This window comes from Phocoena sinus, chromosome 19 (assembly GCF_008692025.1).
Source record: "Phocoena sinus isolate mPhoSin1 chromosome 19, mPhoSin1.pri, whole genome shotgun sequence".
NCBI classification, from domain to species: Eukaryota; Metazoa; Chordata; class Mammalia; order Artiodactyla; family Phocoenidae; genus Phocoena; species Phocoena sinus.
The window spans coordinates 34,284,377-34,298,941 of record NC_045781.1 but is presented as its reverse complement, the minus strand read 5'-3'; positions in this window follow the sequence as shown (position 1 = coordinate 34,298,941).

Below are 14,565 nucleotides of genomic sequence, written 5' to 3'. Positions count from 1 at the left end.
AGACTTTTGAGAGTTAGTGTCATTTCTGTTCTTTGATGGACTTCTTTGCAAGAGAATCATGTAACTCTCCAAACACATATTTGAGTTTATTGTCCCAGTTTTATTTTAAGTGTTTTAAGGGCAAGAGGAAAAGAACAGAAGGAACATAAATGTAGATGGACGGCTTCCCTGGTGGCGCAGTGGTTAAGAATCTGCCTGCCAGTGCAGGGGACACGGGTTCAAAACCTGGTCAGGGAAGAGCCCACGTGCCGCAGAGCAAGTAATCCCGTGTGCTACAACTACTGAGCCTGCGCTCTAGATCCTACGAGGCACAACTACTGAAACCTGTGCTGAGAGCCTGTGCTCTGCAACAAGAGAAACCACCACAATGAGAAGCCCGTGCACCGCAATGAAGAGTAGCTCCCCTCTCTCTGCAACTAGAGAAAGCCCGTGCACAGCAATGAAGACCCAATGCAGCCAAAAATAAATAAATAAAATAAATAAATTTAAATGTAGATGGAACACCTATTGGGTTCTAGATACTTTGTACCCATGATCATTACATGAAGTAAATACACCTGAGAAAATTGAGACTCGGCCGATATTTGACAAGTTCCTAATACATGAGGACTAAGGGTTAGCATCTAGGTAAGTTTGACTCCTAAGTCCAAGGTTTTCCACTACATTGTTTTGCCTCAAAGAAGGAGATTTAGTCTAACTGGTCACTGATTCACCATCTTTCCTTCTCTCTTAGAAAGACCTTGGTGCTTGCATCCCAGAAGTGAAGCATTTACTAAATACATGAATAAGGGAACACTCACAAACAGGTCTCCGGTGCTCAATCATCAGACATGTCGGTCAAAGAGGATTCTTGTAAGCCTTGAAATAAATAGTCAGTGTAGAGGAGCAGGTGGGTATTTTTCATTTAAGTGCTGTCCTGGGGAGAGAATGGAGGACAAGTTTGCTTGACCTAAGAGTTAAATCTCCATTGTTCGGATATAAGCATCATGTTAAAGGATTCTGACACTGTTGCACATTCAGCTCATGTCACAAATCTCTTTAAGCCAAGTTCTGAGAAGCTGGCTTCTGCCTAACTTGATTATATTGCTCTTAGGGCAAATGTAGAAGTCACTTTTCTCGATACTTAGAGTCATTTGCTTTGCCCTTTAGATTTGCACAGAAGTTTTCTTGAGCCTTTCTACTGAAATCAGAACTCCTGAGAATAATCTATATTATATCACAGATAAATTCAAAATGGAGATTCTGGACCTTTAAGGTAGAAGGCCTGAGACTTATCTACGGTGAAGGAAACACCTCTCTTTGTAACTTTGTTTCTTACCTTTTCAAAAGTCAAAAATCTAGCAGAGGGCTTCCCTGCTGGCGCAGTGGTTGAGAGTCCGCCTGCCGATGCAGGGGACACGGGTTTGTGCCCCGGTCCGGGAAGATCCCACATGCCGCGGAGCGGCTGGGCCCGTGAGCCATGGCCGCTGAGCCTGCGCGTCCGGAGCCTGTGCTCTGCGACGGGAGAGGCCACAACAGTGAGAGGGCCGCGTACCGCAAAAAAAAAAAAAAAAAAAAAAAAAAAAAAATCTAGCAGACATCCCTCCGATCAGAAGGATTCACAAAAGTTCTGATAAGTCTGTGGAAATATTATCAAAGCAATAGAGCCAATATTTTATCAGCATGTTATTTAGCAGATTATACTTAGATACTTTTTATTGCCTAATGTAATGCTTTGTGTTGGTTTGGTTTAGTTTGGCTAAGTGTACATAATTTCGCGTGGTTTAGTCTTGATTCAAATTCTGCTTCTCCACCGAGGTCTAGCTGCACCGTGAAGTGTCCACAGAAGTGGGGTGGGGAGGTAGGATGTACAGACATGGCATTTCACATATAATCTCGTAATTAAAGATGTGTTTATCTTAAAAAGAAAAAAAATACAGTTTGAAAACCATTGATTTATTACACTGATCCACTTCAGATATCAAAGAGATACAAATATACCCCACTGCATTATATAGCATATAATATCGCTATACCATATCATATTAGATTAGATTAGATTTTGTCCCAGATGATTTTCAGGCCCAGGGCCACACTCCTCTCTCTCATATCTCTTTCTTAAATAAGATCTTTCTTAATTTATCCCTTATCCCTCCTCACTTCCTTTCCCCTTTGGTAACCACAAGTTTGCTTACTATGTCTAATAGTCTGTTTCTGTCTTGTATGCAGATTCACTCATATTATTTTTTTAGATTCTACATGCAAGTGATATCATATAAAACTTGTCTTTGTCTAGCTTAGGAGTATGGGATTAACAAATGCAAACTACTATACATAAAATACCTAAGCAACAAGGATTTACTGTATAGCACAGGGAACAATATTCAATATTTTATAATAACCTATAATGGAAAATAATCTGAAAAAAAATGTAACTGAATCACTTTGCTGTATACCTGAAACTAACACAATATTGTAAATCAACTATGATTCAGTTAAAAAATTTTCCTACAAAATATAAGGCAATATATATTCAGTTTTGATATGCATGCAAACTTATTTTGGGGTGATACTTAATACAATGTCAGAACTTGCTGTAGTCTCTTAGAAGACAAGATTTCATTGCTATGTTCTTATGGTAGAACATTGATTTATATGATACTGTAACCAATATTTTGTATATTTTTTAATCTTGAATTTGCTTTTTTACACAAAATCAGTACCCTTCCAGGCACAGATGTGTAGGAGATGCTGTTTGTCACAATCCATGGATGATCTGAACCTTTTCAATTAGTGCTGTTTTCTGAACAATTGGAAGTGGCTGATGTTGCATTTGCTACTAAGGGCCAGACTGCTTCAGGAATTTTTTTTTTTTAATGTTATTAATGCAGTGACAGAGCTTTCAGTTATCTATAGAATGTAAGTATGAATGCATACTATCAAATCACCACAATGAGGCTGGGCTTATTTTTCCAGGAATAGAAACATTGTCAGTTTTAGATTAATTTTAATAGGAATTAATGGCTCCTTAAATAAATGATTGTTGACAGATAACTCTTTCAGAATCAAGTATTCTCAGATTGGTGTTTGTAACTCGGAGCAATGCCTGTATATATTTATACCAATAGCTCATTAACTTACTCATATTTTATTTAAAGACTCAGCTTTATGTCATGTTGAGGATTTTTTTGAATACTACTACAGTCAAGACACTCTACCAGGTATTTGACATCTTTTCAATCAAATTTTTCACTACCAGTGTGGCACAGAAACTATTGTCCTTATTTTTTATTAGAGAAAATGAAGACTAGCAAAGGCTAAAGTGTCACTGCAGGATGCGTGGATATGGTGAGCAGTTTATCATTTATTCTTTCTCTGTGATATGCCAGGTGCTTTATAAGGGGCCTCATTTAATTTCTCCTACCCTGCATGCAGAGATATGCTTTTAATTAAATGGAATGTACCTCCCTTTTTTTATATACATAGAAACATTATCAGATAATTATTATCAGATGATATTATGTTGCATTATGATAATTCTGCAACCGGGTGAGGGTGTGGGAGGGAAAAAATGCCACATAGTTTTTACAGAGGTATTTTCTGAGCTATTAACATTCATGGCTTTTATAACGGATCACAACTCAACATTTGAAAACTTTTTATGCTTGGAGTAGTCTATCATAAACAGACATTTTAGAATGTCTAGGCACCTAAGAGTGCTTCTGGTGGATGGAATGCAACTATATTTGTATGTACCCTAAATCTCTCTAATTTAATTGACAGAAAAATTGTCAAGGCAGATTTAAAGTCAACCATGCAGCAGTTGGCGATGATGGCCTTTGTCAGAAGTATGCTCCGAATTCAGAGACTAAATCCATGAGATTTTTAGTTGTTGTTTTGTTTTGTTTTACAAAATTTTGAATTTTAGGCCCTCAGCTAAGAAAATAATGTTTTGTTTATCCATAGCAGTCAATTCAAACATTCTCCATGGGTGGCTTAGATATTGCCTCAACCAGAGTCCCAGTTTAACAATTAGGTATCATTTTGAACTTGAATTACACTCCCAGTTGTGAAAAGTCAGAGCTTCATTCACTTAGCAGTCAATCTCCTTTGTTCTACTCATTCAATGTTATTAGGCAAGGAGAACGCTTTCTATCCTTGCTGCTTTACTTCCTTTCCTCGATACCACCCACACCCCTCACCATACAGGCTTACACGCATACACCTATATACACCAGCCTGCAAACGTTCTCCATTTAAGCTAAAAGTTTTCATGTGTGAAATTCTTTTTTGATTAAATCTCCAGTGCTGTGGCAGTCAGAGAATATTCTTAGTCTTTCTCAATTGGAAAAATGAGCCTACTGCCTTGAAAAAGGGGGAAGTTTGCTAGAGGAATATGGTGAACCTCAAACTAATATTTTATTAGTATCACGTGGCAAGTATAGTGATATGCATCCTTTATAAATTGCCTATATAACCCTCAAAAATTATTTTTGGAGTTAGTATCAATAGTCCTACTTTAAAAAGAGGAGGGTTTTTTGTTGTTGTTGTTTTGGTATAAGCTAAGTTAGTTAAATAGTCATTACACCCTGGGTAACAGTGGACCTAGAATTTGAATATAATTCTAGGTTATTCCAAAAACACATCTTTCAATTTAATGCAGCACACTGTAAGATGGTAAACATAATAAAATAAAAATAAGATAAAATAAAATAAAGTAAATGAAAAGACAAAGATTGTCCTTTAATTCCCCAGAGTTCAAAGGCTCCTATTCAGAATAGGTAGCAATACATGTAGAAGGTTCAGACTCCACAGAAGAAACAAATAACTTTACAAGACACAAGACCCCATTACTATCTTTATAATCAGGTTATTCTTATACTTTATGTATTTTGGGTGCATACTGTGATGACAGCTTTGTATACAGAGATAATGAATTATCTGGTAGATAATAGTTTCAAAAGTTCTGGATACCCATTGTTTATTCCTCAAGATCAGCTCTCTGCCCTTCATAATTCTTCCTTGTCTCACAGGTCTGACATACATGGATTGTAACAACAGGCCTCCTTGACCCCTGGTGTCCCAGTGAGGACATCAATTGGGAGAAACTGTGTGGAGACTGGAGAATAGAAAGAGATAGAGATTGTGGTATTTATACTCTTGGCTCTCTCCATGCTGGATCTAGTTTTGGAAGCATATAAACTATCCTTTCCAAAGCCACATCCTTTCTCTGGGGAATCTCTACTATAATTATAGCTCTTTCCAGGTTCCAATAACTTCTCCTCCTTAAACCTCAGGTCTCAGAATGGCAATACCTCCTCCTATATCTATACCCAGGTAATTCAACACACTTTGTTCATTTCCTATAAGCTTAATAACATTTTTACAAAGAACCCTTTCAGTAAGCTCGCTTTAATTATTCCAGTTGAATATATTGTCCTTTTTATGTTAGGACCCTGATTCAATTACTATAGAAGACCTTAGATTACAATCCTAATAAAACCCTAAAAACGAAAAAGATGGTTGAGGTGATCACCACTGAGACAATGGCTCTAGAAAATAATTCTGTGAAGTGTTTTCCTTCTACTTATGAATACAATAGACATGCATGCATGTTGCTCTCAACTAATAACATGGATTTTTTTGGGAAAATCTAATTAAATGTATACAGAATTTTCCCCTCAGATAAATATTGGTAACCTTAATAAATCATAGTTTCACATTTATCCTAATACTTGTACAACATGGTATTGTATTTAAAAAAATAGAGTCCATCAAATAAAAGCAATAATAGAAAGATTCCAAATATTACTTGCATCTCTTACAGAATTTTTAAGGGAATCATTTAAATATCCCAGAGCAACACTTCATCATATATTGGTTTGGCCAAAAAGTTCATTCGGTTTTAAATACCAACAAATTACACATTTTTCACTTTCACAAGGAACTTTGTTGAACAACATAGTCACTAACCAAACGAACTTTCTGGCCAACCCAATACTTTCTTATTTACACTCAAATTATCTCAGTACTCCCCAGTGCCCAAGCCACTCACTTGCTTAAAAACAGTGATTCATCATAAAAAATGTTCCTTGAATTTCCAGCTTATAGATTTTATCTTTTTCTACCTCATTCTATTTCTTCCTGCTTCTCTATTCTTGTCTCTTCCTCTCTTTCCCATTATCCATCTATGTTATAAATTACATATAATATCACTCAAACTCATACTCAGAGATAAAACTCATTTAAATGGATAGAAGAAAGAGAGAGGTGACTGGAAAAACATTTTAACTTTTTTATTTTCTCTTTCTAGTGCAAGGTGTACTGTTATGTCAGGAGAGAGTATACGTTGAACAAATAATTCTATGCAATTTAGGTTTCAAGGCATTCGTAGGGAGAGTGAAACTCCTACTAGACACTCAGAAAATCATGGATCTCAAATTGAAACTCAATGGGCAAAGTAAAAAACTAATAACAAAAAGAAAACTACAAAGTAAAAAAGAAAAATCTACCTTCAAAAAGCCCAGGAATCTAAAAACTTGACACAAATGAACTTATTTACAAAACAGAAATAGACTCACAGACATAGAAAACAAACTTATGGTTACCAAAGGGGAAGGGGCAAGGGAGGGATAAATTAGGACCTTGGGATTAAACTACACACAATACTATAAATAAAATAGAGAGACTTCCCTGGTGGTCCAGTGGTAAAGAATCCGCCTTCCAAGACCCCAAATACCAAAGCAATCTTGAGAAAGAAAAATGGAGCTGGAGGAATCAGGCTCCTTGACTTCAGACTATACTACAAGCTATGGTAATCAAGACTGTATGGCACTGGCAGAGAAACAGAAATATAGATCAATGGAACAGGATAGAAAGCCCAGAGATAAAACCCATGCACATATGGTCACCTTATCTTCAATAAAGGAGGCAAGAAGATAGAGTGGAGAAAAGACAGCCTCTTCAATAAGTGGTGCTGGGAAAACTGGACAGCTACATGTAAAAGAATGAAATTTGAACACTCCCTAACACCATACACAAAAATAAACTCAAAATGGATTAAAGACCTAAATGTAAGGCCAGACACTATCAAACTCTTAGAGGAAAACATAGGCAAAACACTCCATGACATAAATCACAGCAAGATTCTTTTTGACCCACCTCCTAGAGAAATGGAATTAAAAACATAAATAAACAAATGGGACCTAATGAGACTTAAAAGCTTTTGCACAGCAAAGGAAACCATAAATAAGATGAAAAGACAGCCCTCAGAATGGGAGAAAATGTTTGCAAATGAAGCAACTGACAAAGGATTAATCTCCAAAATTTACAAGCAGCTCATGCAGCTCAATATCAAAAAAACAAACAACCCAATCCAAAAATGGGCAGAAGACCTAAATAGACGTTTCTCCAAAGAAGATATACAGATTGCCTACAGACACATGAAAGAATGCTCAACATCATTAATCATTAGAGAAATGCAAATCAAAACTACAATGCAATATCATCTCACACCTGTCAGAATGGCCATCATCAAAAAACCTACAAACAATAAATGCTGAAGAGGGTGTGGAGAAAAGGGAACACTCTTGCACTGTTGGTGGGAATGTAAATTGATACAGCCACTATGGAGAACAGTATGGAGGTTCCTTAAGAAACTAAAAATCGAACTACCATATGACCCAGCAGTCCCACTACTGGGCATATACCCTGAGAAAACCATAATTCAAAAGGAGTCATGTACTACAATGTTCATTGCAGCTCTATTTACAATAGCCATGACATGGAAGCAAACTTAGTGTCATTCAGCAGATGAATGGATAAAGAAGGTGTGGCACATATATATAATGGAATATTACTCAGCCATAAAGAGGAACGAAACTGGGTTATTTTTAGTGAGGTGGATGGACCTAGAGTCTGTCATACAGAGTGAAGTAAGTCAGAAAGAGAAAAATAAATACCATATGCTAACACATATATATGGAATCTAAGAAAAAAAAATGGTCATGAAGAACCTAGGGGCAAGACGGGAATAAAGACGCAGACTTACTAGAGAAAGCACTTGAACATACAGGGAGAGGGAAGGGTAAGCTGGGACAAAATGAGAGAGTGGCATGGACATATATACACTACCAAACGTAAAGTAGATAGCTAGTGGGAAGCAGCCGCATAGCACAGGGAGATCAGCTCAGTGCTTTGTGACCACCTAGAAGGGTGGGATAGGAAGGGTGGGAGGGAGGGAGACGCAAGAGGGAAGAGATATGGGGACATATGTATATGTATAACTGATTCACTTTGTTATAAAGCAGAAGCTAACACACCATTGTAAAGCAATTATACTCCAATAAAGATGTTAATAAAAAAATACATTGTTGAATCAAAAAAAAAAGAATCCACCTTCCAATGCAGGGGACACATGTTCGATCCCCGGTTGGGGAACTAAGATCCCACAGGCCATGGGGCAACTAAGCCTGCATGCCTCAACTACTGAGCTCATTCACCTCAACGAGAGAGCCCGTATGCCGCAAACTACAGAACCCATGCACCCTGGAGCCCCCAAGCCACAACAAGAGAAAACCCGCATGTCACAACTAGAGAGAAGCCCACATGCTGCAACTAGAGAGAAGCCTGCGTGCCACAACAAAGACCCCACCCAGCCAAAAGAATAAATAAATATTTTTATTAAATTAAAAAAAATATATAACCAACAAGGACCTACTGTATAGCACAGGGAACTATATTCAAGATCTTGTAACAACCTATATGGAAAATAATATAAACAAGAATATATATATATATTTTTTGCTGTATACCTGAAACTAACACAACACTGTAAATCAACTGTATTTCAAGAAAAAATAAATAAATAAAAACAAAAAAACAACCAAAAACACAAAAAGCCCAGACATGGCCATTGATAACATTCTGATAAATGTGTGCTATAAATAATCACATATATATTTTATATATTTATATGTATATGACATAAAACTTTTGCTTTGATCTGTCACTTTTATGCTTCAAAATTAAATTTTTAAAGTTGTTTTAAAATATTCTATAAGGCTGATTATAATTTATCTGCCCAATTCCCTCTTAAACATTTGTTATTTCAATTTTTAAGCACTATATCTGCTCTTAAAATCAAACATTTGTCCATGTCTATGATCACTTCTCTGATGGATTACTAGATAAAGATGTACTGGGTCAAATGTTAGAATATTTAAGTCCTCTGATTTACATTGCCAAAGAGATTTCTTGAGAGGTGGAATCAATTCACACTTCTATCAGCAAGAAATAAGTGAGGCTATTTCTCTATAAAATCTCCAGCTATTTATCAGATGCTAGTTAAATACGTAAGAAATGGCATATTGTTGTTTTCATTTGTATTGGTATGAAGTTTATTGTGTATTTCATAGGCTGACTGACCTTATTTTTTCTTTTGCGGTACGCGGGCCTCTCACTGTTGAGGCCTCTGCCGTTGCGGAGCACAGGCTCCGGACGCGCAGGCTCAGCGGCCATGGCTCCCAGGCCCAGCCGCTCCGCGGCATGTGGGATCTTCCCGGACCGGGGCACGAACCCGTGTCCCCTGCATAGGCAGGTGGACTCTCAACCACTGCGCCACCAGGGAAGCCCCCCCAGGATGTATTTTATTAACCTAAGTATCATTTTAGCTGTTAGTTTAAGATTAATCTTATTTATTCTTTTATAAAGAAATCTAGGGAAAATTACTATTTGTGAGGAAGGGCAATTGACTTATAGATTTTATCATATTATACAGTTAAATTATTTCATTTAGTAACCAATGGTCTATCAGCTTGCTCTAATAGATTAATAAATGAGCTGATATTAAAATAGTGCTATATTCTTGGATTTATCTCCCTTAATTATATAGGGTTAATATTTTGACAGTATGATTCTTAAAAAATTTCTGGTGTTTGATTTAACAATTTTACAACTATATAAAATCATTCTAAGAGTATTTTGGTGGTTTTATTTTTGTCATAAAATCAATTATAGATAGATAGAGATAAAGATAAATAGAATTTCTTATATAATTTATAAAACATGGTAATACTTCTGTGTTTGAAACTTTCACAAACATTTCAAGCCTAGAGCTTGTTTTGAAGGAACTATTTCTTCGATAACCTATTAAAAATTCCTTTTCAATTTTATATATTGTATTTAAAATTTTTTATTTTTTATTTATTTATTTATTTTTGGCTGTGTTGGGTCTTTGTTGCTGCAGGTGGGCTTTCTCTAGTTGTGGCAAGTGCGGGCTACTCCTTGTTGCGGTGTGTGGGCTTCTCGTTGTGGTGGCTTCTCTTGTTGCGGAGCACGGGCTCTAGGTGTGGGCTTCAGTAGTTACAGCACATGGGCTCAGTAGTTGTGGCTTGCGGGCTCTAGAGCGCAGGCTCAGTAGTTGTGGTGCATGGGCTTAGTTGCTCCGCGACACGTGGGATCTTCCTGGACTAGGGCTTGAACCCGTGTCCCCTGCACTGGCAGGTGGATTCTTAACCCCTGCGCCAGCAGGGAAGTCCCTAGATATTGTATTTTATTTTTTGACATTAATTGCTAGTTGCCTCCTATAATCTAGTGTCTTTACAAATATCAAAAGTGGAGTTAGTTAGAGGATAACTTGAGTTCCCTGTACAGGATGAATTGCACATCCACCCTTAAAGAACACTGACATGGTTATCTTAAAGGAAAAAAAGGAATCAGTAATTGCAAGTACCTCACACTGCCTAATATAATGCATTGCACTTTGTAGCCTCTTTTTTTCTGAAAAACATTTGCTTTGAATGCTTTTGAGCCTTTGAAATCTTTGAACCTTTGAAAGCTACCTGAAACATTGTCTCTATGTCCTTGGAAACTGTGATGGGGCCAACAAAGTGGGTATGTGACCCAGGTAAGTATGGAATCTGTATCCTTCCTGGTATTTATTTGATTAAAGAAAAAATGTTTTCTCTTTTCACTGGGATTATTTAACTGGGAGGATGGGACTCTAGGGAGGAGAGTAGCCATCTTTCCTGGCATATGGAGAGAGTTCGTCTACAGAATAAAGCTAAAAAGAGACAAACAATGATGAGAGATAGCTGGAGATTAAAATCTTTGAGATATTTGCTTCACTGCAGCTCCTGGGGCTCCAGTTTCTTCATTTCATGCTTTGATTCTGTGAATTCCCCCACTTTCTTCTCAGATACAGTAGCCTACGCATTGTCTATGGTTTAAAACTTGGTCAAGTTGGAAATTAGTTACCTGCAATCCAAGACTCCTAATTTTTGTCATGCATCCTTTAAATGCCCTGTTAATGGACGCTTATACAGATTATACAGATGCATAGTAATGTCACTGGTTTATTCTTTGTGAAATAGACTTTCTGCTCATTTTAAACATTGAGATAATCCTTCATCTCCAAGTTTATTACATCTTGTCCATTCTTCAAGGCTACTTCTAGATTTGTAAGAGCATTATCTAGATGTCTAAACAAACCCATTTTTCCAAAGCAGAGTGATGATAATGGAATTTGGTGAAGATCTGTTAGGGTAGTTTAATGAACAGGCCAGCAGGTGAAATTTCTCAGATACCTGCTGTACTCTTCTCGGGGCTAGTCCTCTCCCTCACTCCTGCTGTAACATACATACATTTCTATGAACCTTTCGACCTGCTCCAAATTCTGGAATATGCAGTTTTATTGCAAGTTGTTTTTACTTGAATAAAACATTGGACAACTGTATAAATGTTTAATTTAATTGAAACACCTGACTAGTATATGTAACAGGGAAGCAAAGTCCCTACTGACTTACCTTATACCATGCAATACATTTATTTCATCATTTTCATGAATAATGAAATACTGTAACTTGCTCTTAATTTTATGTCTAATTAAAAAAATTCACGGGCTTTCCTGGTGGCACAGTCGTTAAGAATCTGCCTGCCAATGCAGGGGACATAGGTTCGAGCTCTGGTCCAGGAAGATCCCACATGTGGCAGAGCAACTAAGCCCGCGAGCCACAACTACTGAGCCTGTGTGCCACAACTACTGAGCCCGCATGCCACAACTACTGAAGTCCGCACACCTAGAGCTCGTGCTCCGCAACAAGAGAAGCCACCTCAATGAGAAGCCCAGGCACCGCGAAGAAGAGTAGCCCCGCTCGCCGCAACTAGAGAAAGCCTGTGTGCAGCAACGAAGACCCAACACAGCCAAAAATAAATAATTAATTAAAAAAAAATTTCACACGGTAAACCTGCCATCTCAACTTTAGCATGTTTCCACCTTCTCATTGCACTAGGTTAGGGAAACCATGAAACACAAGGTCCCTTCTCTTACAAATGACACTCTTTAGTGAAGGTGGCATTTGGGTAGTACACCTGCTGCAGGGCTGACAATTGCAGTTGCCTGATCTGCATAGCCCATCCCTTCTTTTAGGGAAGCTAGAAAGAGTCTATTCATCTGTTAGGTCTTAATTTTAAGGTTATTTTCTCTGGAAGTCCTCATGCTGCCACAGACCAGGTTAAAAGTATAGGTTATAGAGTTGAATAGCATATTCTGAATATTCTTATCTCCAATTACCTACTCAATACCATATTAGATTATAAGCTCTATAAGATCAGGGGCCATGTATAATTTGTCTATCTAGGGATTCCTATGTACAAATGCATGTGCTTTATTTCTTTATAAGAAATACCATGGCTAGACTTTTTGATAGGGTTAAGCACAGAAACTTATAAGCACAAAAGAAAAAAGAAGTCTATTTTGTTAATACAAACAAATGAAAATGAAGTAAATATTTGCATCATGCTGACGATATTCTGAAAAGAACATGACTTTATGCACGTTTACATGACATCACAACAATTCCAAAAAAGTATTTGGGTCTATAAGTGGAGCATATACAATATTAATTCTTTTCTAATTAATTTTACGCAAATAGTAATGGGACATTAGGGAATGAGTTGTCTCTCGTTATTTTCACTGCAAATGTTATAAGGGAATCTACAATGCAAATATCCTTTCAGAGCTCTGAACTAAGTCCAAATGTTTTCTTTGAGGGCTGGGTAGAGTGAAAATGCAGACAGACTGTAAATACCAAGCAGTGAGAAAAATCTTTCCTGGCACTTCATTACAGAGGCTCGAATGCATGGACCATAAGAAAGGAGAAGGGATTTAAGGGTAAATTCACAGCAGGCAGATTGCTTCTTAATGTCTTTCAATTCATTCGTGTGTGAAACAATATCATATCATAACATGAACCATTAGAAAGTCAGAGAATGGAGCGTGCGATAAATAAATTTCTGTGCCAGGCCAAGAAACTTGTGTGTGTGTGTGTGTGTGTGTGGAGTGTGTGTGTGTGAGTGAGTGTGTGTGTGTTTGTATGTGTGTGTATGCATACAATGTGTGGAATCTAGAAATCTATCTGTTCTCTGTTCGATATATGCTAGATATATTTAGAACCACAAAAAATCTGAGGAAGGTGTTTCTGGTGTTTAAAGGATGATGTCATTTCAAAGAGCTATTTTAGGAACACAAACTAAGGAACCTATCTCTAATCTCACATGTTGTCAAATATATCTGAGCAGTACAATCTGTCAAACATATATTTGTCTGTGTTTGTTTTCTAATTATTAGTCTCTGGACATTTAAATATTGAAGAAAGTCAGCTTACAAAGACAATTCAGAGAACTGTCAGTTTTGGCAAACACAAACAATTTAGTAATTCAGTGTCACTAATTAGGCAATACTTCAAGACTCTAACCTCATACTGACCCATGTACTTACCTCAGGGGGCTTTGGGTGTTATAATCTTGCTTAAGACAATTATCTTAGACCCTGTAGTACCACCTATTTCATGGGACTCTGTTTCTAATTTCTCAGTCTCTGGACTTATGGCTCGTCTCTTATGCCACTATGTCACATCCAGCTTCCATTTTTTCATCTTTAGCACATTCTCTTTTACATTGTATGAACCATAGCATCATCATTTCCTAGCTGTGTGAACTTAACTCTTAAGCCTTCTAAACCTCAATTTTTCCATCTGTAAATTTGGTGCTGTGCAAATTACTCCCCCTAAAAAATTCCAATAGAAACACGTAGGAAATCTCAGGTCATGAACGAATGGTAAATTTAAATAATTTGCTCTCTTCTCTACTGGATTCATGGAGTGTTTTAACAACACTACCTTGACAAACCCCTGTTTCCTTTTAGTTAATAACCACCCTTCACCCCAAATTCTACCATGTCCCATATGGGATGTGGTGGAGATGGATGAGGGGGCAAAAGCAAGAGCAGACATACACCACAGACTCAAAATTCTATTAAAAAAATAAAGAACCACAGAGTGAATCTAGACAATGTAGAAAAGAAGGTCATGATAAAGATACATAAATAAAAAACAAAGGAGATGATCAACTAAACTTAAAACCCATTCTTTAAAAAGACTAAAAAAATAGAAAATCCCCTGCTAAATTTATGAAGGCTGAAAGAGATCAAGAGTGAACTGAACATTACAAATAAAAAAGGACCCTAAATGCATGGGGGATCTTTGTAACTCACAGAAGATTTCTGAACACAACTTTTCACTAATCGTT